This window comes from Coturnix japonica, chromosome 20 (assembly GCF_054131305.1).
Source record: "Coturnix japonica strain WE chromosome 20, WE-NBRP24, whole genome shotgun sequence".
Classification (NCBI taxonomy): Eukaryota; Metazoa; Chordata; class Aves; order Galliformes; family Phasianidae; genus Coturnix; species Coturnix japonica.
This window is the reverse complement of record NC_140682.1, coordinates 11,710,918-11,736,573: the sequence shown is the minus strand read 5'-3', so window position 1 is coordinate 11,736,573 and position 25,656 is coordinate 11,710,918. Positions and strand designations below refer to the sequence as shown.

The window sequence follows — 25,656 nt, the reverse complement described above, 5'->3', positions numbered from 1 at the left end:
GGCCAGCTGCCCATTATGATGCTGGCACTGCTGCCTGCCCCACCTGGCAGTGCTGACCCATCTCTGCTTTCTCCCTCTCCTGGAGCTGTGAGTTGAGGGGTGACCCTGGGGCGAGGATGGGGCTGGGATGTGTTGCTGTTCTCTCAGTTCCCTGGTCCTTGGGGCACCATTCGGGCCTTAAGGCTGCTGTTGGGCACCCTCCTGATATTGGCGAGCAATGGGCAGGGGAAGGAGGCAATGGGGGGCAGTTGGGGCTGAGCAGGTTACAGGACCGTGACTTGGCCACGTTGTTCTAGTGCTCACAATGGGTCCCTGCACCACAGGGCACTTGGGGGACCCTGGGTGCCTCCGCAGCCCTGAGGACCGGGCATCAGGGGCTGGGAATTAATTGATGGCATGGAGGGGACTGTCCGTGGCCTGTTCCAGCAGGACCTGGGCACTGTCACCTCCAGCCCTTCCCTTGCGCTCTATGGGGTCGTGCAGAGGAACGGATCTGGAGGGGGCAGGCTCAGAGTGCCCTATGGATGGCCCAGAGTCACCATGCAGCTGGGACAGGGGCTGTGGCTTCCGTCCCCAGGGGACCCACGTCCTGCCCCGGGTCTCTTGGCTGCTGCCAGTCCTTCTCCTGCCCTGAGTCCCTGGGGACAAACCCTGCAGGGACAAGGCTCCTCCTTGCCAGTGCTGCCCTCTGACATCCTCTGATGCCCAGTGAAGACCCTGATGATCAGTGACATCCCATGATGATCAATAAATCCCTCAGCAAAGCTACACGCTGTGTGTCTGTGTCCTTGTTCTCATGCTCAGCAGGGACTGCTGGGATCTGTCCCTGCCTGGCTGTGGCCACATCAAAGTGCTGGGAGGCTTCCCCAGCTCCATGCCATGCACACCATGTCCTGCACCCCTGTGGCCTTCCCCACCCTCTCTCACATCACCTGCTCCAAAGTCCTAAAGGATGGAGCTCCTCACGCTGCCAAGCAGCCCCAGTACCCTCCCTCTGCTCTCTCTCTGCTCCTCCATACAAATCCTCCCAAACCTGTTACACTTTGATCCACCTCTGCTTGGACACAGTGTGACCACATCACCCTCCTTTTAGCTGCTCTCTTACTGCAGCCACTTGGCCCTCCTTTGGGTCTGCTTTAGGCCTCTTGCATCGATACCCCAACCCCATTATCCAAAGCAAAGTTCGCATAACCCCTCCCACGGACACCTCTAATCTCCTGATGACCAATGAAGCCCTCTGATGACCTCCTTGATTAATGGAGCCTTGTGATGTTCAATGAACATCTCTGACAACCAGTGGAGTCAGTGGAGCCCTCCGACAACCAACAAAGCCTTCAGATGACTGCAGTCACCTTCTGATGGCAAAACAAGCCCTCTGATGGGCAGCAGCTTGCTGCTTTCTGTGCATAGAAGGGAAGGGTGGGAAAGGGAGATGTTGACATCACCTTGGTAGACAGCAGTTTGCTTATCGTAGCAATGTTTGTTCCTGATTTGATCAGAGAACCTCGAGAGGAGTGTGGCTGCTTCTGACATTCCTGTGAGACTCTGCTGTGGTTGAAGAGATGAGGCAGGTGATGAACTGCAGACAAAGCCATACTGCCTGATGTTGCTGTTGTTCAGGTAGTACAAAGCATTCAAATGGCTGCCCGTCTCCAAATGATGCACGATAGAAAGCTGCAGCCACACCGTCAATCAACTGTGATGATGCCTGTGTATCCTGAGACGACGACTCTTTTAATCAGGGGGCTTCCAGAATCTCTGAAACCCGTAGGCATACAACTGCAAAGGAAGATACAGGCTGTGTCCCAGGGAGAAAGAACCTGGGCAGCGTTAGAAGGAACTGTAACATCCAACCATCTGCAGTCAGGATACAAAGTATGGACATGGGGCGAGGTTGCCCAAGAGTTAATTAACTGTGGCAGAAAATACGGGCTGGTGATTTCTTCCACCAGTAAGTGTGAGCCAAGGGGAGTGAGGCTTGCAGCAGTCAGCCTTGCCCCTGGGCCACCCAGCCCAAAGCTCAATGGGGCTGGAAAGGGTCTCACTGGCAGTCATTGCCAGTAAGTACAGGTAGGCAAAATATTGATCATAAATGTAATTGTCTCTGGACACTGGGCTGTCAAGAGGGCGTTCCCCGAGATTTGATGGGTGGATTACCCACAGTCAGGTTAGAGAAATCAGTTAACTGGTGGCCAGAACAAAAGCTCAAAAAGCTCAAGAAAAGCTGATGCATTCGCCCCCCTCCAGCGCAAGGTAGGCAGGAGGCGGGGGAGGGCAGTGAAGGGTGGATGTATTAGAAAGCTTACAACAAAAGGAGAAGATCCTCGATTTAACATCTTCTGTCCCAAGGCCTCACCCACCACCCTTGCCATTTGCCCCTGTGAGTCACCATCCAGTTGCTGATAAACCAGGGAAACACTTCTCTCCCTGGCCAGCCTGTGTCGACTCACCCAGCTATCCTGAGGCCAGTGTCCCTAACCTTAGTGGAACCTCTTAATAAATACACTTGGAAGGCTAAGGGTGCCCGGGAAAAGGAATATAGAATTAACACTTGCTCAATTATTCCCTCATTTTAACCATATTAACAAAGCCCCCAAAAGGCAAGTTGGGGTCTTGTTTTATTTTACAGAGGATCCCCGTGTGACCTCGACTTAGCACAGAATGGCTGAGAGCTGCCTTTACCCATATGTGTTCTGTGAGAGAAAAACCGAAGATGTGACTGTGCCGGAATACTGAATACCTCTGTGTTACATCTTTTGGTTGCAATAGTCTTGGCTTGTTGTGGTTGTGGGTTGTGACTGATATCAGCCCTTGGATCTGCTCAACTCCACAATTGGGCTCAGGGTGTTTTCAGCTCATCCTGTCTTTCTGGTGCTCCCTGCACAGTGGCACCATCCCTTCTGAGCCCTTCTGTCACCCCTTTTGGTCAAACTGGTGATGATTTGCATGGAACTCCTCCACGGTGCTTCCAAATTCCTAACACACTGGGAAATGAGCCAAGGGACCCACCTGATATCTGCTAGATGTGCTCACAAAAGAAATCCTTCCTAGAGCCCTTTGCACCGATGCTGTTCTGTGTCACATCTGTCCAGGAGCTGCATCCAAAAGGTGGCTGTTGGAAATGGTCTGAGTGTTGACAAGAGATGTGTGTGTTTGTGGGATTACCCCCCTTATGGTTCTTACTGTGGGGTATCCTACACACTGCCCCGTGAGAAGTTCAGCAGACCACCACAGTATTTGAACTTCCAAACCAGCATTTGGGTCTCTCAGCATCTGAATTGCTTTGGAAATGCTCAAGTGGAAAGTTCTCGAGACACTGAATCACCTTTGAGAACATTGCATGGTGTCACTGATGTCTATGTCCGTGACAGGGGGGCAGTAGGCCCGTAGGCTCCCCCAGCCCCTGACAAGTGGGAAGGGAAAAAGGGAAAGGGAAAGAGATGGGAGCTGGGCTCAGGGAAACAAACAGAGAAGCGGCAATGATCTAAGGAGGAAAACTTATTTTACTAATTACAATCTAATTGAAATTGAGGCTAATAAATCAAGTAAAATAAAAGAGAAAGAGAGAGGTTTCACACTCGCTGCCAGGCACTGAGAGAGAGAGAGCTAGCGTCACTTCCGTCACGTGTTTCCCTCTCTGACCATGAGGTCCTCTGGGACATGTAGTTTTTCTTCTCTGTGCTCCACATGATGTTATGATGTGGCATAAGAACAGCAAAGATGACAAAACCATGACAAGGACTAGAAGATGTTCTGAGCAAGTTTGCTGATGATACCAGATGAGGAGGTGCTGTTGCCCCCACGGAGGGTGGAGAGGACTTGCAGAGAGATGTGGACAAATCAGAGAAGTGGGTACAAGTTGGTGCATAAAGCATAACCAAAACAAAATGTGCCTGATTGTGCACCTGGGTAGGGGCAACCCTGGACATACACACTAACTGGATATGGGACACTGGAGAGCGGTCTGACTGAAAAGGATTGGGGGTCCTGGTCAGCATCAAACTGAACATGAGTCAGCAGTGTGCCCAGGCAGCCAGGAAGGCCGACAGTCCACTGGAGTGCATCAAGCAAAGTACTGACAGCTGGGTGAGGGAAAGGATTGTCCCTGTCTGCTCTGCATTGCTACAGCCTCACCTGGAGCACTGGGAGCACTGTAGAGCAGAAAGGACATCAAACTATGGGAGGATGTGCAAAGGATGGCACTGGAACCAAGAGATCTGAAGTTCAGAGCTTCATTGGGATTGACTACGTGTTCAGATTGGGCCCTTCTCCCATCCCACATCCTGCAATGAGACACAGGGCACACCTAAGGCATGAACCTCACAGTGTCCTTGCACCCCATGCAGAGCCTGGGATCTTCTGTCCCTGTGTCTTTCATTTAACACCATACAATTCTCCTTCTCCTGCCCCAGGAAGGGCCCCGAGCCAACATGAGGGACAGGATCTCCCTGCCAGGGGTCTGGGAATCAAGTCATGTCCTGTCTGCTTCCTAAGACAAAGGAGGGGTTTCTTAGCATCAGAGCCACCATGCCAGTGCCTTTGCCTGCCTGTAGTCATGGCTTCCAATTATCTGCTCTAACAGGTCCCTTGGGAATCTTGCTTACTAATGGCCCTCATTGGGCCCATTAATACTCCAAGAAACTGTTACTTCTGCCTTTGTCTTGTTGAGCACTTTGTGCAGACTTCTCTCTGCACTGGAGGCTGATGGACTCAGCAGCAAATGCCCCCTGGGGCCTCTTACCACCTAAGGAGCCCTCCTGTGCCTTGTGCCTTCCTGTCATCCTCTTTGGGTTTTCAGAACTTGTTCAGCAAAGTGGAGAGGTATCTGGAGAGATCTTAAAGAGGAAGAATCCAGCAGACATTTATTGTCTATTTATTTATAGGTGGGTTTAAACAAGTTGTTAAAGCAGCACTGTGCAACTGATATCAATCCAGGATATTCCCAATGAGTTCTATTCTGTTACTGTGTGGACAAACGTCCTTCTCAACCTCCCCACCCCATTTCTACTCACACTGGCCCCCTGGGACTAGCATCTCTTTTCCTGACATCACTCTTCTCCTCTGCATTCATCCGCTCAGTGTTAAACCTGCTTTGCACCAACTCCCACTGGCTTTCCACAGAGAACTGGCTGCACACGGAAAAGGAAAGATTTCTCTCTTTTTTTTGGCCTACAAACAGAAGGAAAGGTGGTGCAATGTAAACAGTTGAACAGTAAAACACAGTGATCAACTGCTTGCCATGTCCAAGCTGCTTCTATTGAGGTTTGTCTTTCACAGGGAATATTTGTAGAAGAAATGAGTGAGACGCAGATAGGAAGGGATAGATAGAATCACAGTGAAGGATTTGACAACAGAGTCCATCAGACACTGGAGAGATGGAGCAAATTCCAGTAATCTCCCTGAATGTCAGAAAACAGCCAGATAGTTGGGAGGTATCAACTTAAAATTGAAAAGGACTTGTGAGTATTTCACACATTGGGAATGGTTAACACATTTTCATTGATTTCTATCTTTGTCTTCAAATGTTTTTTTCACTTTTACCGACATTAATGAACATCTTTCAAACTTCCTGCTTCAAAAAATAAAAAGAGAAAGAGAAAGAGAAAGAAAAAGGGAAAGAAAAAGGGAATGAAAACAAAAAAGAAAACGAAAAAGGAAAAGGAAAAGGAAAAGGAAAAGAAGAAAAAGAAAAAGAAAAAGGGAAAAAAAAGAAACAAAAAAAGTAAGAAAAAGGAAAAGAAAAAGGGAAAGAAAAAGAAAAGAAAAAGGAGAAGAAAAAGAAATTGAAAAAGAAAGAAAAGGAAAATGAAAATGAAAAGAAAGGAAAGGAAAGGAAAGGAAAGGAAAGAAAAGGGAAGGAAAGGGAATCATAGAATTACCCAGTTTGGAAAAGACCTTGAAGAACATCAAGTCCAACCACAGCCTAACCATAAAGGGAAAAAAAAGGGAAGGGAAGAAGAAGGGAAGGGAAATGGAAAGGAAGAGAGAAAGGGGAAGGGAAAGGGAAAAGGAAAGGAAAAGAAGAAAAAAAAAAAAAGAAAAAAAGAAAAAAGAAAGATCCATTTGTGTCTCGCACATGGCCTGGTGCCCGTTTTACCTTCACATTCCCCACCAGACCTTCCTTGCTGGTATGAAATCTAGCAGAGCACCTCTCCTCTTTGGTTCCTCCATGAAGCTCGAGAAGCTGCCATCTGTGCTCTCCAGGGATCTCCTGGATGGCACATGCCCTGCTGTGCTGTCCCTGCAGCAGATACTGGAGTGAAAAAGGCCCCCAAAGGGGACAAGGGCCGGACAACATCAGGCTCCCATCTGTCTGCAGAGGGCACCTTCCATTTGCTCTCCCTGATCAGGAAGCCTGGAACAGACACTGTTGGTCTCCTCTCTTTTCCATTTTCATCAGCTCTGACCTGGCTGCTCTGCCATCCCCAGGCAGAGCTCAGTGCACTCTCACAGAGGGCAGTCGCCCTTCCTTGTCTCTTCGCCCATCCATCCCTAAGACTCTGTATCCCCCTTGTGCTACGGTGCAATTGTGGAAGCCATTAAACTGCATCCCTGTGGTCCAAACAAGAGCTCAGGCCTGCAACTCTACAAAGATTTCTAGGTCATCACGTGTTGGTGTTCTCATTAGTGCAAAAACACAGAAGTAAGCATCCTAATTGGAAAGCATAATTGGACAGAGCCTGACTGGAGAGCTCATCTATGGTGTTAGTTTGAAGAAGGTGGCACACAGGAATTTAACCCATTGTGGGTCTTGGAGTTGACATAGCAGCATTTGCAGCTACATGTGAATGGGACTGGATCCTGATACAGACTGGGAAGGAGACAAAGCTGCCACCTGACTGGGAAGGACCATTCCAAGTACTCCTAACAACTGAAACAGCTGTGAGGACAGCCGAGAAAGGATGGACTTATGACACACTGGTATAGGTATCCACTAGCCCTGAGGCGTGGGAACTGTGGCCATAGAAAAACCTTTAAAAGATAAGAATTAGAAGGAAATCATGAAAAGTTTTTTTATATGCATATATATTTTTTATTATTTTAACTAACCTTTCACTTCTCCTCGAATAGGTAAATGAATTGTATATGTAAGTGGGAGAGTATTATAACCTATATAGAACCAATACTCACAAAAAGTTTTCCTTGTAACAAAAAAGTTTTTACTGCTGTACCCATTTGCTATCCTGATAATTATCTGGAAAAGGTGAAATTTGACAATAATGCAGGGGAGGGACCAACTGATAGTTTTGATATGAATAAGGGACTCTTGTGGTGTATGGAATGATGTATGGTGGACAACTGCCAATTGAGGCTGGACAGAGACACTCCTTGAAAATACCCAGAATGTCCAGGATAGGGAAGAGCTTAAAAAGGGGTAGAAAATCTTCCTGAAAACCCTGCAGTTATGACAATTAAGGAGATAAAAGATCTTAGACAAACATTTGAAACTGAAACAAGATATGGGGACGTTAATGCCTGGGTAGAATGGACTAAGTATACTGTCCAGAGTCCCAACCATAGCAATTGCTACACTTGTGCATCGGGACGGCCAATAGCTCAGGTGGTACCCATTCTGCTGGGATGGACCAAGGACCCCAAGGGAATGTGATGCATGATTGCCCTGTATCAAGAGAAAACTGCCTGGGGAAATAGAGAGTGCAGACCTCTCTCTTGTTTCCTCCAATGCCTGATACAGATGTCAAGATCCCTCCTGCGCTCTCTACAGCAGTAGGTAACCATACAGCTTGCCTCTCACAGCAGGGTGTGAAGGCTACCAGGCCTATAGGAAACTTTTCCTTATGCAGTGATGAGGTCTTGGATGTTATGGAGGATTCAGCAGGAAATTATTCAAGATTGGGAATCTCCAGGGCAAATCTCCGGTGGTACTGTGGGGGAAAGATTTTTATGGTCCAGCTTAACCATCTAACTGGGGAGGCACCTGTGCACTTGTTCAATTAGTTATACCATTCACCCTGGCATTTGGAAAAGAAATGTATATAGATTTAGTTGGGGTACCTAGAGGTGTCCCTGATAAATTTAAGGCAAGAAATCAAATTGCTGCAGGATTGGAGTCACTGTTTTGGTGGATGACAATCAACAAGAACATAGACTGGATTAACTACATATAAAATATACAAAAGTGCAATTAAGGGAATAGCAGAACAGCTAGCCACACACCGGAAAAGGAATGATCTAGCAGGAGAGAAATCCTGCTAGATTGAAGAAAAGGGGGGAATGAACAGTGAAGCAGGAAACAGAAGCTCTGCTGGAATTCGGAATAAAGGGGGGCTAAAAGGGGGATAGTTAAAGGTAGTTTATAGAAACAAGTAAAGGAAACTTAAAGGTAGTTTATAGAAATAAGTAAAAGAAACTTAAAGGTAACAAGTAAAAGAAACAAGGGGCCTGAGAGAGCAGGGAGGATGCAGATAAGGAGTGAGACCTCACGGACGACCAGAAGAGGAGTTGCATTCCCCCTGATAAGAACAAGAGGGGGTCAGCATGCTAAAGACAAGAGGGGGTCTGTATGCTAAAGAGCTATTGAATATGTACCAGAATTCCTAGAACTATTGACTATGTATTAGAAGTCTAAGAAATCATTGACTATGTATCAGAATTCCGAGAAATCATTGACTATGTATTAAATGTACCTATAACTGTGTCCCGATTTTACAAGTCGGTGTGCAAGTTTGAAGGAGCTATCCCCCTTGCACCTGGCACTGCGCAACGCTGGAATAAACATACCTGCTTTATAACCCATCTCTGGATTATAGAGTTTGATTCCGCAAGCCAGGAGGACGTCTTAACAGCTGAGACACTGGATGATGCAGGCTGGGAGGAAACCAGTTTGATCAGCCCCTCCAGCAGGCTGTTTTGATCATCCTGATCCTCATCAGCTGTGTCCCATCTCACCACGGGTTCACAGGGCTCATCACGATGAAGCACAGCAGACAGTTCCTCCATCCTACCTTCCTGATTACTCTCTACTCTATCCAGTCTTTCAGTTACTTTCACAGGGGCTGAAACATAAGCACGTAGAGGGGTTAAACGTAGCTCAAAGTCATGAAGCTTAGTAATCATTTCATTCAAAGGGGTCTTCTTTGCCCTCTGCCAGACGTTGCTGCTCATGTACCGCCATACTCACCTGGTGCAGACCTTGTGCACATATGCCACATACTTGGTGTACGCCTGACTCTCTCAGGATCATGGCCTTGGTTTGGACTGGAATTTGGATCAGAATTCTGAGGAATAAACGTGGGGTCGTGTAACATCTCCACCACGGCCCGTTCTCTCAAATAACGACGCCTCTTTCTCTCTAAGTAAGTCACAAAACAAAGACTCATGGGGGACGACAGTGTATTGTAGGGGTCAGAAACGGGGACGGGAGGACGGGGGCGGGGGGGGCACAGATAGGGGAGCCTAGGGGTCAGAATGGGGGCGTGGGGTGGGGCAACGAGGTACCCCTGGGAGGGGAGGAGGCACAGGGAACATCCCGCCGTCCAACAGAAGCCCTGAGTGCCACAGAGGCCCCGCGGGGCCAACGCAGGGCGGCTCGCGGCGCCCGCGGAGGGGACCCCTTCAGGCCTCCCCCAGAACAGCCACTTGCAGAAGCGGAGGCGGCGCTCGGAGCCCCGGGGTTGCCCGGCGGCGCTGCAGCAGTGCGGAGAGCAGCTCGACTTCGGCACGGCCGCCTCTTCCTCGGGGCGCGGGGTGATGACGGCACGGCTGGCGCCGCTCGGGCAACGAGCACAGGCGCAGGCGCGCTGACGCGCTGTTGCTATGCCGACGTCGTCACGCATGCGCTGTCGCCGTGGTGGCAGTTTCGAGTGCGCGCAGAGAGGGGGGAAGGCGCGCTGTCGCCATGGCAACGCGGCCTGTACACGCAGGGCCTGAAGCCTGAGTGGGCCTCGGGGGCGGTGGGGGGCAAAGAAGCCGGGGGGGAACGGAGAGCCCTCGGGGATCTCCTGGTGAGGTGTGGGGGGGCTTAGGGGGGAGGGCAAAGCTCCGGGTGTGCTCAGTGGTATCCAGGGTGGTCGAGCGCCCACCTACTTCTTCCCCATTTGTTCACCATCAGCTTCATCACTGAAACCTCTGACTCACTTCCATCCGCTCTTCCCCGGTTTGCAAGATTTCCATTGCTTGTTAGGCCAGGGGGTGCCACTTTCTAAAAACAATGCATGTGGAACGTGAGGAAAATGCCCGTGTCCCGTTTTGAGGCAAAAGACACAAGAATTCTGTTGCGAATGCAGTCCTTATTGTGAGGCAAAATCACCAAGTGTAAAATTATTGAGGAAAAACAAGACTCTTCACCCAGTAAAGCTGAAATGGACAGTTTTACAACTGTAGCTTGTGGATTCCTTTTGCTAAACTAATAAATTGGTTCTTAAACTAATGTGCTAATTGCTATTGGTCAGCAAACATAGGTTGCTATGTTGAGCTGAACGTGTGCAGCCTTCAGTGGATTCTTACCCTCTTTTTCACACTCCTTTATAACCCTTCTAATTCTTTCAGGACCAGAATTTGTCTTCTCTCTTTCTTTCAGGTAACCGAGGAGGAAAGACTATTCTCGCTTCCAATGTCCCTGTCTTTTCTCCTTCGCAGGTAACACTTTGTTTTCTATAAGAGTCTCTGGCCCACAGCTCGCTCTCTCTCTCTTACTCTCTCCCCCTCTTAGAGAGTGCTGATTCTGAGGTTTGGGGGGAGGGGCGGGGGGCACAGTGCAGAGGATGTGTTCTCATGCCCGCAGCATCTACTTTGGCTAGAGCAGATCACAGACTTAGAAAGATATTAAATTTCTGACTCACCGCTTTTCCTTACCCCTTTTGCCTTTTTTTTTTTTTTTTTTTTTTTGTGTGTGTGTGTGTGTGTGTGTGTGTGGTTTTTTTTTCCTCCACAATTCCACTATTCACTTTTGGTACCTCCATTACACTTCCATTGTACCATCAATAATCAAGCAATACCTTTCTTCACTTCCCACTAACACCCAGCACTTGGTCTCACAATTAGGATACTTAATTATAAAAACTGGTCCCAGAACTTCATTTATGATCCTGGTTTCTTACTCCGTATTCCCCCTGGCTCGCCAGCAAAGACTCTTCAGTGAGCCAAAACACAGCCCAGGGGGTCTTCTAGATATTTCTTAGACACCCCTTGTACCGTAACAGCTTCTTAGATAGCACTTTCACAAGTGTGAAATTTAACAGTCACAAAGACAGAGACAGCAACCAGTACAGTTTATCCTCAGGATCCTTCCTCTCTCCACCTCTCCCCAGGGCCCAACCTTCCTTCTGTGTTCCATTCCTACTCTTGCATAGCTGCCCACCTAATGGTGCCTCTTTCTTGTCCAGTAAACAACTTATCCATGATAAACATCACTTCCACCCATGAGTAGAAATCAGGCCCTGAGAATCAATCTCTGCTTCTCTTTGTGGATCTTCCCTTTTTGATAGCTAATTCCTCCTTTTCCATCTCTAAAGCAGGAAACACATTCTATTCCTACACTAACTACTGTGCCTGGCAGCATCCCTCCTCGCCTTGGTCATTTTTGTAGGATGTCCGTGGCACATCTGACGTCGCGGTCAGAGATAAGTCACGGGAGGAGGACGTATATAATCTCGCTCCCAGGCTGGAGTTTTCTCTCTCTCTTGGACTCTCGGGGAGTGGGAAGCATTCCAGTCGTGTCACCTAGAGTTCACAGTAGGCCTCTCGGTTTTCTGGGGACTCTCTCTCTCTCTCTGTTTTGTTTGATTTATTAGCCTCAATCATATTGTATTATATTGTGTTATCTTGTATTCCGATATCATATTTAGTAAAATAAATTTTCCTCCTTAGATTGCTGCCGCTGTTCTTTTTCCCATTCCCCTTTCCCTTCTTCTCTGGGCTGGGGGCCCTACAGGGCGGCTGCCCCCTGTCACGGGCAAAGGTAAATCTAGGTAACCCGTGACACTCACTAAGCTGGCAATACCTTGCTTGATGCACTCCAGGGGACCATTGGCCTTCCTGGCTGCTTGGGCTCACTGTTGACTCATGTTCAATCTGATGTTGACCAGGACCCCCAATCCTATTCAGTCAGACCGCTCTCCAGTGTCCCATATCCAGTCAGTGTGTATGTCCAGGGTTGCCCCTACCCAGGTGCACAATCAGGCACTTGTTATACTTTCTGCACTTGGTGCTTAGTACCAACTGGTACCCAGTTCTCTGACTTGTCCACATATCTCTGCAAGTCCTCTCCACCCTCAGTGGAAGCAACAGCACCTCCTCATCTGGTATCAGCAGCAAACTTGCTCAGAACATCTTCTAGTCCTTCATGCAAGTCATCCGCAAAAACATGAAAGAGAAGCAGCCCTAAAATGGAGCCCTGGGGAACCCCGACAGTGACCATCTACCAGCCCAATGGAACCTGTTGACTCTAATCATTTGGACCTCACCTACTGGCCAACTGCTCAACCACCACATTCTGTTTCTGTCTATCCGTATGCAGGACATTCTGCCCAGAAGGGTGCAGTCAGAAACAGTTTCAAAAGCTCTACTGAAATCATCAAGGATAACATCAACTGGCTTCCCATGGTCAGCTAAATGGATAACCTTGTGATAAAAGGAGCCAGGGAGCTGAACCCCAAACGAGCAGGGTGAGAAAGAGTCCCCTACAGATGATAAGGCCAGGCATATCACGCCATTCTCCTGGTGGGAAGTCAAAGTGGCCAACTCTTTCCAGAAATTAGATGCCACATGGTTGAGCAGAAGTGAAAGAAGCAAGGACAGGCACTGTAGAGGTCTTACCCTAGAGTGCTTGAAAGAGTGTATTTCAGGATTTAACAAATCTAGTCTTGAATTGAAACGTCTTTGTCTGGAGTATACGACTCCCTGGCTGTCCAGTCTGGTCTGATTCAGCAAACACAATGACAATGCACAGCGCCAGCGAGTCACTGCTATCCTTGCTAAGCCTATAACGACGACAATAAATGAAATGCAGATGTATCCTTCTATTCAGGCCAAAATATGGGGAAATCTTGAACAGATCACAGATCTCCTTGATGTAATGCTGGACAGTTTCATCATCAAAACTAGTGCCACAGGGGACCACCCCCTACGTTCTGGATATTCACAGCCCAGGTACACAGAACAGACGCACACACCAAGTACCCATGACCCATATGTCTCGCATATGTGACCGACCCTGGTGCACGCAGGCACCAACCACCACTACGCCCCACCTGTGTCCGCGCCCTGGTGCATGCGGGCACTGCCCGCAATGCCGCAACCCATCGGGACCGGACTCGCTCTGCCTCCCAGTGCCCCGCAGCGCTCCGCACAGAGAGATTTCCAGATGAGGCATTTGCACTTCTGCTAGGCAACCACGATCTGTTAGTAAACTGATAGAGTAAAAGAGTAAATCTCAAAGTTAAAAGTCAGGTATGTGGGCCCATAACCAAGTAGGATGTGCAGTTATGATAAGGGAAGAACATCCTGCATACTAAAAGGAACATAGCCCAAGAAGCCGTCCAGAAACAGACTAGTTCAATCAAACATGATGGGGTAAAAAGGACGGAGTGAGGAAGACTTTGAGCCTTTGCAAGGAAGACGTCTGACTTCATCCCCACAACCTCCGGAGGAAGAACCCAGCTACAAACAGCCCATGTGCTGGAGGGAGGGGCAGAATGTAAGTGATTTCCTGGAAAATAATGAATATGTAGATGAATTCCAGGAAATCTGTTGAATATGTATCAGCTTGGCTTTCAAATGGGTAACACTTCTGTTTTCTGGTGTGCAAGAGAAGTGTGATCCCCTTTGCATTCAGTGCCTAATAAACGTATTCCTGCTTTATAACCTAATTCTGGGTTATAGAGTTTGATACTGCAACTCAAAGCCATGCTTCTGGAATCAGTCTGTCCACTGGTGAAAAATACATCTTACTCTGCCGCCTGCCAGGGTCAGCAGTCATCCTGCTCGGGAAGCTGCCCAGGGCGCTGCGGGGAGACGTGTGGGGGGAAGGAGCCCCCCGGCAGGGCTTGTGCTGCCACAGCTGCTGCCTGGGGCAGGGGGATCACAGCTCCACTGCACAACTGAATGTTGTAAGGGTGCTTTGCAAGAGGAGAGCCAAGGCAGGGATTTTCCATTTCCTGTTCTTAGGGAAGGAATAAGGATTGGAGGCAGAAATCTAAAACGGGTGGTCAACTTTCAACACAGCTCTGAGACTCCCAAATATTTCTTCAGTAAGTCGCTTGTTTTGTGAACAGTCACACAGGTTGTGCTTTCAGCCTCACCTACCGAAATGGATACAGTCAGCTTAAGTTATAGTTGTTTTCTGCAGACATTAACAGTTCACTTGTCCTGTAAACAGGCTGATTTCTCTGAGACAAACTGAAGTGCACAGAGGCTGGTGCTGGGGTCTCGAAGAGCAGCTGGAGTAAAGAGGAAAATATCCAGGAGGCTGTGATGTGATTAGGAAATGAGAAGAAAGAAAGAGCTCCCTAATCTTCTATTCCTCATTCCTTTCAAGAGTCCCAAGGAGATCTGTAAGGGACTCGGCAGTGCTGTGGTTTAGAATTTGTTGGGTTAAAGCTATTTACTAAGACAGAGAAAAAGAAAAGGGTTATGCTTATGATTATGACATAGATCTATATCTCTATATATAAACACATGCTTACTTACGGTATATTCTCACATATATATAACGTATGCAGATGTAAAAATACATGCAAAGATGCTAATACATATGCATATCTGTTTGCAAGTCCAGGACATGTGGCAGGGGTTTTAACAGCCTCAAGGTTCACTGTAGGAACTGGAGTGGCTGTTGGGCTGTTGCAGGAGTTGGAGCAACTGCAGAACTCATTGCTAGAGCTGGAATCACCGCAGGACCTGTGACTGAAGTTGGAGCAGCCACTTGGCTCATTGGAGGGGTTGGAGCAACCACAGGGCTGTACATCCTGGCATATTGCACCTCCCTTGATAGGCATTTGTTTCATTTTCTTATTGCAGTACTTGGAACAGCTAGAGGACCTGTAGCAGGAGTGACTGCAGAGCTCATTATGAGGGGTGGAGTGACAGCAGGACCTGTCCCAGAGCTTGGAGTGACCGTAGGACATGTAGCACAAACTTGGAGCTGCTGCAGGTTCTGTGATGCAGTGTCATCGTCATTGGGTGTCACTTTTGGCAGCCAGCGTTGGGTGTCACCATCATGCAGAGGGGACAAAAGGTCCCCCCTGGGGACACTGCACTGAAGCTGGGAACACCATGACCAGCTCGAGGACTTCCCGGGGCAAATGGGGATACGGCATCACGGTGCCTCACCCCCATAGCTGGGGACATCCCCATGTTACTCTCAGAGTGTCGCATGCCAGAGTTGGTGACATACCCACACCACACGCCAGGGTTGAGGACACCCCCTCAGTGTCACACCATGAAGTCGGGGATACCTGTGTCACCCCTGTGGTGTCACAGCCCAAAGTTGGGGACACTCCTCAGGGCACCTCATCTGTGTCCACCCCCACAGACCACCATTGTTCCCATGGGGTGGGGGTGACAACCCTTACTTTTCTTATTAAGATTTCTTTCTTGATAACGGCAGATTGGGGATGCCCCCCCCCGGCCCCCATATGTGAATAAAGGAAAGAGGAATAGTTGTGGGACTCCATGTGTCACAGCGGGAGGGAAATTTGGGGACAGAGGTCACTGCAGCATCCTGATCCTGTAGCCCCTATGGCCCCATAACCACTACAGCCCCATCTGATCAGCCATCCTATGTCCACATCTCATGACTTTATCCCATCCCATATCCTGTTGTGTATCCATAGCCCATCCCATATCCATCATATCAGCCCCATAGCCATCTCAAACCCATCCTGTGTCTGTGTCCCCACATCCTATCCCCATCCTGTACCCCGTATCTATATCCATTCCAAATCCGTATTCCCACATCCATCCCACGTCCATTCCATATATTTATCCAGTTGTAATCCCAACCCCATCCCATATCCATACCCCATCCCATATCCATCCCATATTCTTCCCATGTCGATCCCATATCCATTTCTGGAGTCCATCCCATACACGTCCCATTTTCTGATCTCCTTTTCATATCCTCGCACCCCAATCCCAATTTTCGCAATCCCACAGCCAACAATCCCAACCCGACGTTCCAAATCTCATTCCCAACCCCACCTCTCACCTGCCAATCCCAATCCCTCATCCCAATCCCACATCCCATCCCATCCCATTTCTTGCTAGAATAGCGCGCACCCCTAAACCCCTCCCCCACCGCCGCTCCGCCCCGCCCCCTGCCCACCCGCCTCCAACCAGGGGCCACGCGACGCCCCTCGCCCGGCCTCTCATTGGTCAACGGCAGCGCCGCCGGCTCCGATTGGCTGAGCCGCAGCAGGCGGGAGCAGCCGTTGACAGCCGGCTCGAGGCCGCCCGGCTCTCACCTCAGACAGCGGCGCTGCCGCAGCCGGGGCCGCCCTTCACGGCAGCGCCGCTGCAGCCGCTGCGGGCCGGAGCCGTCCGGCTGGGATCTGTCCCTGCCTGGCTGTGGCCACATCAAAGTGCTGGGAGGCTTCCCCAGCTCCATGCCATGCACACCATGTCCTGCACCCCTGTGGCCTTCCCCACCCTCTCTCACATCACCTGCTCCAAAGTCCTAAAGGATGGAGCTCCTCACGCTGCCAAGCAGCCCCAGTACCCTCCCTCTGCTCTCTCTCTGCTCCTCCATACAATTCCTCCCAAACCTGTTACACTTTGATCCACCTCTGCTTGGACACAGTGTGACCACATCACCCTCCTTTTAGCTGCTCTCTTACTGCAGCCACTTGGCCCTCCTTTGGGTCTGCTTTAGGCCTCTTGCATCGATACCCCAACCCCATTATCCAAAGCAAAGTTCGCATAACCCCTCCCACGGACACCTCTAATCTCCTGATGACCAATGAAGCCCTCTGATGACCAGTGACTCCCCTCCTTGATTAATGGAGCCTTGTGATGTTCAATGAACATCTCTGACAACCAGTGGAGTCAGTGGAGCCCTCCGACAACCAACAAAGCCTTCAGATGACCGCAGTCATTTTCTCTGGACACACTCCAGGGTTGTGATGTCTTCCTTGCAGTGAGGGGTCCAAAAGTGGACACATCTGGGAGGTGCAGCCTCACCAGATCTGAGTACAAGGGGACAATCACGGCCCCGTTCCTGCTGCCAATGCTGTTTCTGATACAAGCCAGGATGCTGTTGGGCTTCTTGGCTTGCTGGGCACATCACTGGCTCAAGTTCAGCTGAGCATCGATCAATGCCCCCAGGTCCAGTTCCTCTACACAGCCTTCCAGCCGCTCTGCCCCACGCCTGAAGCTTTGCCTGGGGATGCTGTGGCCAAAGTGCTGGACCCGGCTCTTGGTCTTGTTGAACCTCATCCCAATGAGTTCAACCCAGCCATCCAGCCTGTCCAGATCATTATGTGCTTACCATGGTGGAGGCAACCGCTGGGCAGCTTGAAACATATGCAGTACCCCATCATGCAGTACTGCCCTCTAAACACCATATTAGGTCTCAAGAAAAAAGTCCTGTGGCTGCGTGGCACCCCAGAAAGAACTGAGTCAGATAATGGGGCTCTGATTACTAGTTCTGCCCTCTGGTGCCCAGTGAAGAAACACCCAGATCACTGACCAGGATGCTATCTGTGATCAAGCAGCTTTGATTGGCAATTGCAATGGCAGGTCCCCTGCAAGCAGGAGAGCATGCAGAAAGCAGCGTTGCATCTTTTAGGCCGTGTTACTCCACGCTGATCTCCTTCTGCCCCGGTTCCTCATTGGCTGAGTACTTCAGGCTCACAATCATCCCGACTCCCCACTGAACATACTGGATCCCCCTTCCCTTCCCTTCCCTTCCCTTCCCTTCCCTTCCCTTCCCTTCCCTTCCCTTCCCTTCCCTTCCCTTCCCTTCCCTTCCCTTCCCTTCCCTTCCCTTCCCTTCCCTTCCCTTCCCTTCCCTTCCCTTCCCTTCCCTTCCCTTCCCTTCCCTTCCCTTCCCTTCCCTTCCCTTCCCTTCCCTTCCCTTCCCTTCCCTTCCCTTCCCTTCCCTTCCCTTCCCTTCCCTTCCCTTCCCTTCCCTTCCCTTCCCTTCCCTTCCCTTCCCTTCCCTTCCCTTCCCTTCCCTTCCCTTCCCTTCCCTTCCCTTTCCTTTCCTTCCCTTCCCTTCCCTTCCCTTCCCTTCCCTTCCCTTCCCTTCCCTTCCCTTCCCTTCCCTTCCCTTCCCTTCCCTTCCCTTCCCTTCCCTTCCCTTCCCTTCCCTTCCCTTCCCTTCCCTTCCCTTCCCTTCCCTTCCCTTCCCTTCCCTTCCCTTCCCTTCCCTTCCCTTCCCTTCCCTTCCCTTCCCTTCCCTTCCCTTCCCTTCCCTTCCCTTCCCTTCCCTTTCTTTTTCCATAACACAGTGCAAAGGAAGGCCTCCAAGGCCAAATTCCAGCCTGCCAGGTGCCCTGCCAGCCAAAAGGCAATGGGCCAGTCCAGGGGCTTGGAAAGGTAGAAGAAGGGAGAGGTTAGGAATAGTGTAGGGTAAGGGTTAGGGATAGGGATAGGGATAGGGATAGGGATAGGGATAGGGATAGGGATAGGGATAGGGATAGGGATAGGGATAGGGATAGGGATAGGGATAGGGATAGGGATAGGGATAGGGATAGGGATAGGGTGAGGGTGAGGGTTAGGGTGAGGGGTAGGGGGGATGTTCAATGTATACCACAAGGGAATTTGATGCTAGGGCAGTGCAATCGGTAACTCTGTGTATATATATGTATACAGACCAGTGTGCATATTGTGTTTTTATGATTGTTTATTTGTATTTAGATGTTTATATTAAGTATGATGTTGTGATGTAGAATAGCAAGAGAATACAATATTCTATAGATAATAGAATATAGATGTATAATAGACATAGTTATATATTACATATATATTAATAGATAGAGATAATGGATATAGATATATAATAATATAGATGTAGCAATAATATTGCTATAGAATAGCAATATTACTAAGCCATGACATTTTTTATCCCTTGCCTCAAACACTTCCAGCTATAGGGTTTTGCTCCTAAAGAGGCAAGGGGTCTTGGAAGAGTCCTCGCTCTCTCTCCTTGTTCCTTTGCTTTTCTTCAGGGAGGTGGCATGCAGGAATGACAAAATGGGTCTCAGTGGCACAGATGGAACTCAGCAGCTGTTTCGCAGCCTCCAGTGGAGCTCTGACTGTCCTGGACAGCCCACGCCTGCATCAGCGTGGGTAGTGTGTGCCCTTCCTGCGGGGTGGGTCTTTGGTCTTTGGAGACTGACCCCTGGGAGACCCCGTTCCTTCCTTTATGGCTGGCAGGAACTCAGATCTGACAACGGGCGGCTCCTCGGGCAGGCTGGGCTCGCCACGAGATGTTTCTGCTGCCATCTTTTCAGTGGGAGACTCATTTTCTTCCCTTATGGGTGGCAGCAATACAGATCTGTTGCGGGTGGACTGCTTGGGACGGCTGGTCTCACCACAAGAAGGTGCTGCTGCCATTTCCTGTGGTTGCTCCTGTGCCTCCCTGATCTTCTTAACCCTCTTCCTGAGAAGTCTCACTGAGTCGCATGCCCGAAGCGCCAGCATGTTTGGTTTGTCTGGGGACTCTAAGGATAGGCTGGATGAGGCCCTTGAGCAAGATGGTTGCTCTTGGCTGCATGAGGCCTCACGCTGGGCTTCCTCTGCTCCTCCTTCTTCATCGAGGAACTTGACACGTCTTGTTCGGGCCAGGTTTTCTTGGCTCTCTGTTCCCTCTAGGCCCTGCAGCTGGCAGCTCATCGGCTGCTCTGGGGCTACGGGCACTGCCCAGATGGGTGGCAGAACACTGAAAGGACAGAGCGGGAGGGGTCCGCCTGAGTGGCTGATGGCTTTGAAGCCACATCCCTCAAGCCTGAGCCAGGAGCCTGGGCTGTAATGCAGCCTTCCCCACAGACAGCTGACCGGTTGCCCCGGGGCTCTCTGGTGATGTGGAGAGGGGCCAGCCCTGTGAACTGGGGGGCTCCTGACATCCCCATCCCGGCACTCCCGGGAGGCCACAAACAAGCAGCGACCCTTTGGAGTTAGGGAATGGGCTCTTGTTGGGTCACCCCCATGCACATTCCAGACCACAGCCTCCAGCCTCACCTGTTGGCAATGCTCTCCCTCCGCAGTGTGTTCTTTACTTTTTGAAACTGCTCTCTATCAAGACTTGCAGTGCTGAGGCGCCTGATGTATGTTGGAGTGTTATCAAATCTCACTGCAGTAGGGAAGGAAGAGGAGATTCGCCGTCAAGCCTTTGGCTCGCTCACAAGCAGCACTCAACTCAGACCTCTTTCCCAGAACCCGCCCTGAAACCATCTCTGTCCCCACTCCTCCTCTCTGCAGTTCAGCTCTGTTTTGGGCTGCATGAGGGACGCTGGCTTTGGGAAAGAGGAGCTGGCTGGTGACAAGAAGGCGGCAGGGTGACTTTTGAGGTCCCTGTCCCTGCAGTGGGGGAGGGCAAGGCCTGAGATCCCCACATCCTCCTGCCATAGCCAGGGATGGGGGTACGTCACACCCAGCACCTTCCTTTTGGATAGGCCAACCATAACCTAAGGGGAAGAGGCCGTGCTGTGCCGGCAGGATGGTATGCTGCAAGTGAGAGCCCTGGGCTGATGGTCAGCAAGGGACTGCCCACCTCCAGTTGGTTGCTCATGCTGTGGAAAGGAGCTGGAAGCCACTTTACCTTTCTTGTTCCCAGTAAGAGGTGGCAAAGTCTCTTCTTCTGTTGACTTCTGTGCCCCAAACAAGCTCCCGGAGGACTTGCGGCATCGCATGGGCGGCAGTTTGGAGACTAACTCCATTTGAAACCTGTAAGCGAGGAGAAGGCAGTGAGCGGTGTGACGCAGTGCAACAGCAATCCTTGCTGCTCTCTCTGCTTGCCTGCTCGCAAGCACGTTTTCATGCTGCATGAAGGCTTTCTAAAGCCGTTAGCAGGGTCACTTGGGATAGGAGGAGGGGAAACAGTTTCAGGCGGAAAGAGGGAAGACTGGCTTTGGATGGGAGGAAGAAGGTTTTAGCTGGAGGGTGGTGAGGCACTGGGATGTCTTGCCCAGAGAGGTGCTGGGTGCCCGGACAGGCATTCAAGGCCTGGCTGGACCAGGCTCAGAGCAACCTCATTTGGAGATAGGTGTCCCTGTTCCCCGCAGGGCAGTGGGACCGGGTGCCCTTTTAGGGTTCCTGCCTGCTCCAATCGTTCTGTGATTCTCTGGCACATCCTCCTGGGCAGAACACCGATGGACACGAGGCACAAGCGCTACGGAATGAGAGCTGAGCAGCTGCATCAAGCAGCAGAAAAATACTCACTTGGGTAAGACCACAAGGCATTTTGAGAACACCAGGGAAGCCACCGGTGTCACACGGGACACCCCCATGTCCAGCAGCGAAGGGGCCTGCAGGGGAGGAACAGGGAGGTTGTGGGACATCTTGGTCACAGCTGAGGCACAGGGAACACGAGGAGCCCGAGGCAGGGAGAGCTGCCAGCACCGCAGCACCTGCACGGCTCAGATCACGGCTCAGGCCCAGGTCCTAGTGGGCCATGTGTGAGCTCATCAAGGCTCACAGGACTGCCCGGACCACGGAGAAACCTATGGCTCACCATGCGAACGGCTCTCCTGAAGTTCGCTTTCCCTGACAGCTTCTCGAGGAAGTCATGATAGAACTTCATTTGGAAGGTCAGCCCGTCAATGAGGAGCACTCCGACGTCCTTCAGGACCACGGCCACGTTCTCCCCATTCCGCAGGCAGCTGGAGAGCAGCGATACGGTGCTTTGGATGCACTTCTGCACTGTCTGCCAGCTCACAGAGGCATCTGCAGCCACCTGGCTGCACTGCAGGGGCTCCACCTTCCTGTCGACTGAGAAAATACCAGGGACGGGGTTGATGATACGGTTGCTGTTCCACAGCTGCTTCCCTAGAACTAAGGGACATCATCCATAACGGCCCCGCGTTTGGATGGGCTCCTGCAAGGGGGAGGTGTGCTTCTGAGAAGGAATGTGGTGGCCCTGTTTGCCCTGTCCATGAAGCCAGCAAGGGTTTAATCCCCCCTCCTACCTGGCAGGGACCCTCTGCGGGACTTGAGGTGGTGCACAGCTATGAGGTTGCTGGCCAGGTGAAACACGGGCCAGCACAGGGTCACGGTCCTGTCCTGCATCCTGATCTCCCTGGAGATGATGTCAAAGGAGCCAAAGGTGGGAATCCAGACCCCCTGCGAGTGGAGGAGGAAGAAAGGGTGGACGCATTATGGGCTGGCTGGAGGAAGAGCTGGAGGTGGTCCTGTGCGGGGGCAGAGCTCAGGAGCCCCCTCCTGCTGTTCAGAGGCACAAGCCAGGGCAGCGGGGACGGCTTTGGGGCTGCACAGCCCTCTCCTTCCCCTCTCCCTCCCTCTCAAACGCAGCTCAGCGGGGAAACGTGGTGTGAGCTTCCTGCCGTGTGTGCAGGGGAAGACGCAGAGGAAGTCCAGGCTGAGCCGGACAGGGCGAGGAGGAACCTGGCAGCCAAGAAACGCACCTTGTGCACCAGGAGCTGCTTGTGTACGAAGGCGGCCACCGCATCCCAGACGGCAACTCGCTCTGCAGATGAAAGGAAAAGCAGGTCACACTCTGCATCTGCCGCTTCCCGGCACCCCTCTCCCACTGCTGGGCAGGAGGGAGGTGGCAGATGGAAAGTGTCATCTCCATCCCAAGACTGGCTGCAGCACCGCTCCCGTGGTGGCTGTGGGTCCGTGTACCTTCAGTATTACTACATGTTTGTCCAGAGGCATGGCCCACCCTGGGGCCGTTCTTGCTCATTCTGGGTTGCTCCTTCTTGGCACCGGCCATGCTGGAGCTCATCCTTCAGATGCGTCTGCTCTGTACCAGATGCTCCTTCAGGATGCAGGACCCTCCTCGGTGCTCTGCCTTCACCCCCCTCCCGGGTGGCCGTGTCACAAACGGCACCACGGCAACGCGGTGACATCACGGCCAGCTGCCCATTATGATGCTGGCACTGCTGCCTGCCCCACCTGGCAGTGCTGACCCATCTCTGCTTTCTCCCTCTCCTGGAGCTGTGAGTTGAGGGGTGACCCTGGGGCGAGGATGGGGCTGGGATGTGTTGCTGTTCTCTCAGTTCCCTGGTCCTTGGGGCACCATTCGGGCCTTAAGGCTGCTGTTGGGCACCCTCCTGATATTGGCGAGCAATGGGCAGGGGAAGGAGGCAATGGGGGGCAGTTGGGGCTGAGCAGGTTACAGGACCGTGACTTGGCCACGTTGTTCTAGTGCTCACAATGGGTCCCTGCACCACAGGGCACTTGGGGGACCCTGGGTGCCTCCGCAGCCCTGAGGACCGGGCATCAGGGGCTGGGAATTAATTGATGGCATGGAGGGGACTGTCCGTGGCCTGTTCCAGCAGGACCTGGGCACTGTCACCTCCAGCCCTTCCCTTGCGCTCTATGGGGTCGTGCAGAGGAACGGATCTGGAGGGGGCAGGCTCAGAGTGCCCTATAGATGGCCCAGAGTCACCATGCAGCTGGGACAGGGGCTGTGGCTTCCGTCCCCAGGGGACCCACGTCCTGCCCCGGGTCTCTTGGCTGCTGCCAGTCCTTCTCCTGCCCTGAGTCCCTGGGGACAAACCCTGCAGGGACAAGGCTCCTCCTTGCCAGTGCTGCCCTCTGACATCCTCTGATGCCCAGTGAAGACCCTGATGATCAGTGACATCCCATGATGATCAATAAATCCCTCAGCAAAGCTACACGCTGTGTGTCTGTGTCCTTGTTCTCATGCTCAGCAGGGACTGCTGGGATCTGTCCCTGCCTGGCTGTGGCCACATCAAAGTGCTGGGAGGCTTCCCCAGCTCCATGCCATGCACACCATGTCCTGCACCCCTGTGGCCTTCCCCACCCTCTCTCACATCACCTGCTCCAAAGTCCTAAAGGATGGAGCTCCTCACGCTGCCAAGCAGCCCCAGTACCCTCCCTCTGCTCTCTCTCTGCTCCTCCATACAATTCCTCCCAAACCTGTTACACTTTGATCCACCTCTGCTTGGACACAGTGTGACCACATCACCCTCCTTTTAGCTGCTCTCTTACTGCAGCCACTTGGCCCTCCTTTGGGTCTGCTTTAGGCCTCTTGCATCGATACCCCAACCCCATTATCCAAAGCAAAGTTCGCATAACCCCTCCCACGGACACCTCTAATCTCCTGATGACCAATGAAGCCCTCTGATGACCAGTGACTCCCCTCCTTGATTAATGGAGCCTTGTGATGTTCAATGAACATCTCTGACAACCAGTGGAGTCAGTGGAGCCCTCCGACAACCAACAAAGCCTTCAGATGACCGCAGTCATTTTCTCTGGACACACTCCAGGGTTGTGATGTCTTCCTTGCAGTGAGGGGTCCAAAAGTGGACACATCTGGGAGGTGCAGCCTCACCAGATCTGAGTACAAGGGGACAATCACGGCCCCGTTCCTGCTGCCAGTGCTGTTTCTGATACAAGCCAGGATGCTGTTGGGCTTCTTGGCTTGCTGGGCACATCACTGGCTCAAGTTCAGCTGAGCATCGATCAATGCCCCCAGGTCCAGTTCCTCTACACAGCCTTCCAGCCGCTCTGCCCCACGCCTGAAGCTTTGCCTGGGGATGCTGTGGCCGAAGTGCTGGACCCGGCTCTTGGTCTTGTTGAACCTCATCCCACTGAGTTCAACCCAGCCATCCAGCCTGTCTAGATCATTATGTGCTTACCATGGTGGAGGCAACCGCTGGGCAGCTTGAAACATATGCAGTACCCCATCATGCAGCACTGCCCTCTAAACACCATATTAGGTCTCAAGAAAAAAGTCCTGTGGCTGCGTGGCACCCCAGAAAGAACTGAGTCAGATAATGGGGCTCTGATTACTAGTTCTGCCCTCTGGTGCCCAGTGAAGAAACACCCAGATCACTGACCAGGATGCTATCTGTGATCAAGCAGCTTTGATTGGCAATTGCAATGGCAGGTCCCCTGCAAGCAGGAGAGCATGCAGAAAGCAGCGTTGCATCTTTTAGGCCGTGTTACTCCACGCTGATCTCCTTCTGCCCCGGTTCCTCATTGGCTGAGTACTTCAGGCTCACAATCTTCCCGACTCCCCACTGAACATACTGGATGCCCCTTCCCTTCCCTTCCCTTCCCTTCCCTTCCCTTCCCTTCCCTTCCCTTCCCTTCCCTTCCCTTCCCTTCCCTTCCCTTCCCTTCCCTTCCCTTCCCTTCCCTTCCCTTCCTTTTCCTTCCCTTCCCTCCCCACACCTTCCCTTCTCTCCCCACACCTTTCCTTCCCTTCCCTTCCCTTCCCTTCCCTTCTCTTCCCTTCCCTTCCCTTCCCTTCCCTTCCCTTCCCTTCCCTTCCCTTCCCTTCCCTTCCCTTCCCTTCCCTTCCCTTCCCTTCCCTTCCCTTCCCTTCCCTTCCCTTCCCTTCCCTTCCCTTCCCTTCCCATCCCTTCCCTTCCCTTCCCTCCCCACACCTTCCCTTCTCTCCCCACACCTTTCCTTTCCTTTCCTTCCCTTCCCTTCCCTTCCCTTCCCTTCCCTTCCCTTCCCTTCCCTTCCCTTCCCTTCCCTTCCCTTCCCTTCCCTTCCCTTCCCTTCCCTTCCCTTCCCTTCCCTTCCCTTCCCTTC

At 51.6% G+C, this 25,656-nt stretch overlaps 1 long non-coding RNA gene and 1 pseudogene across 1 annotated transcript in view; one reads left to right on the top strand and one right to left on the bottom strand.

Moving 5' to 3' along the window:
- LOC146757656 (uncharacterized) overlaps nt 1-25,656 on the bottom strand; it is a 594,671-nt gene that overhangs the window by 128,605 nt on the left and 440,410 nt on the right. The gene's annotated exons all lie outside the window — the stretch shown is intronic.
- Nucleotides 15,235-17,263, top strand: LOC146757665 (uncharacterized; annotated as a pseudogene).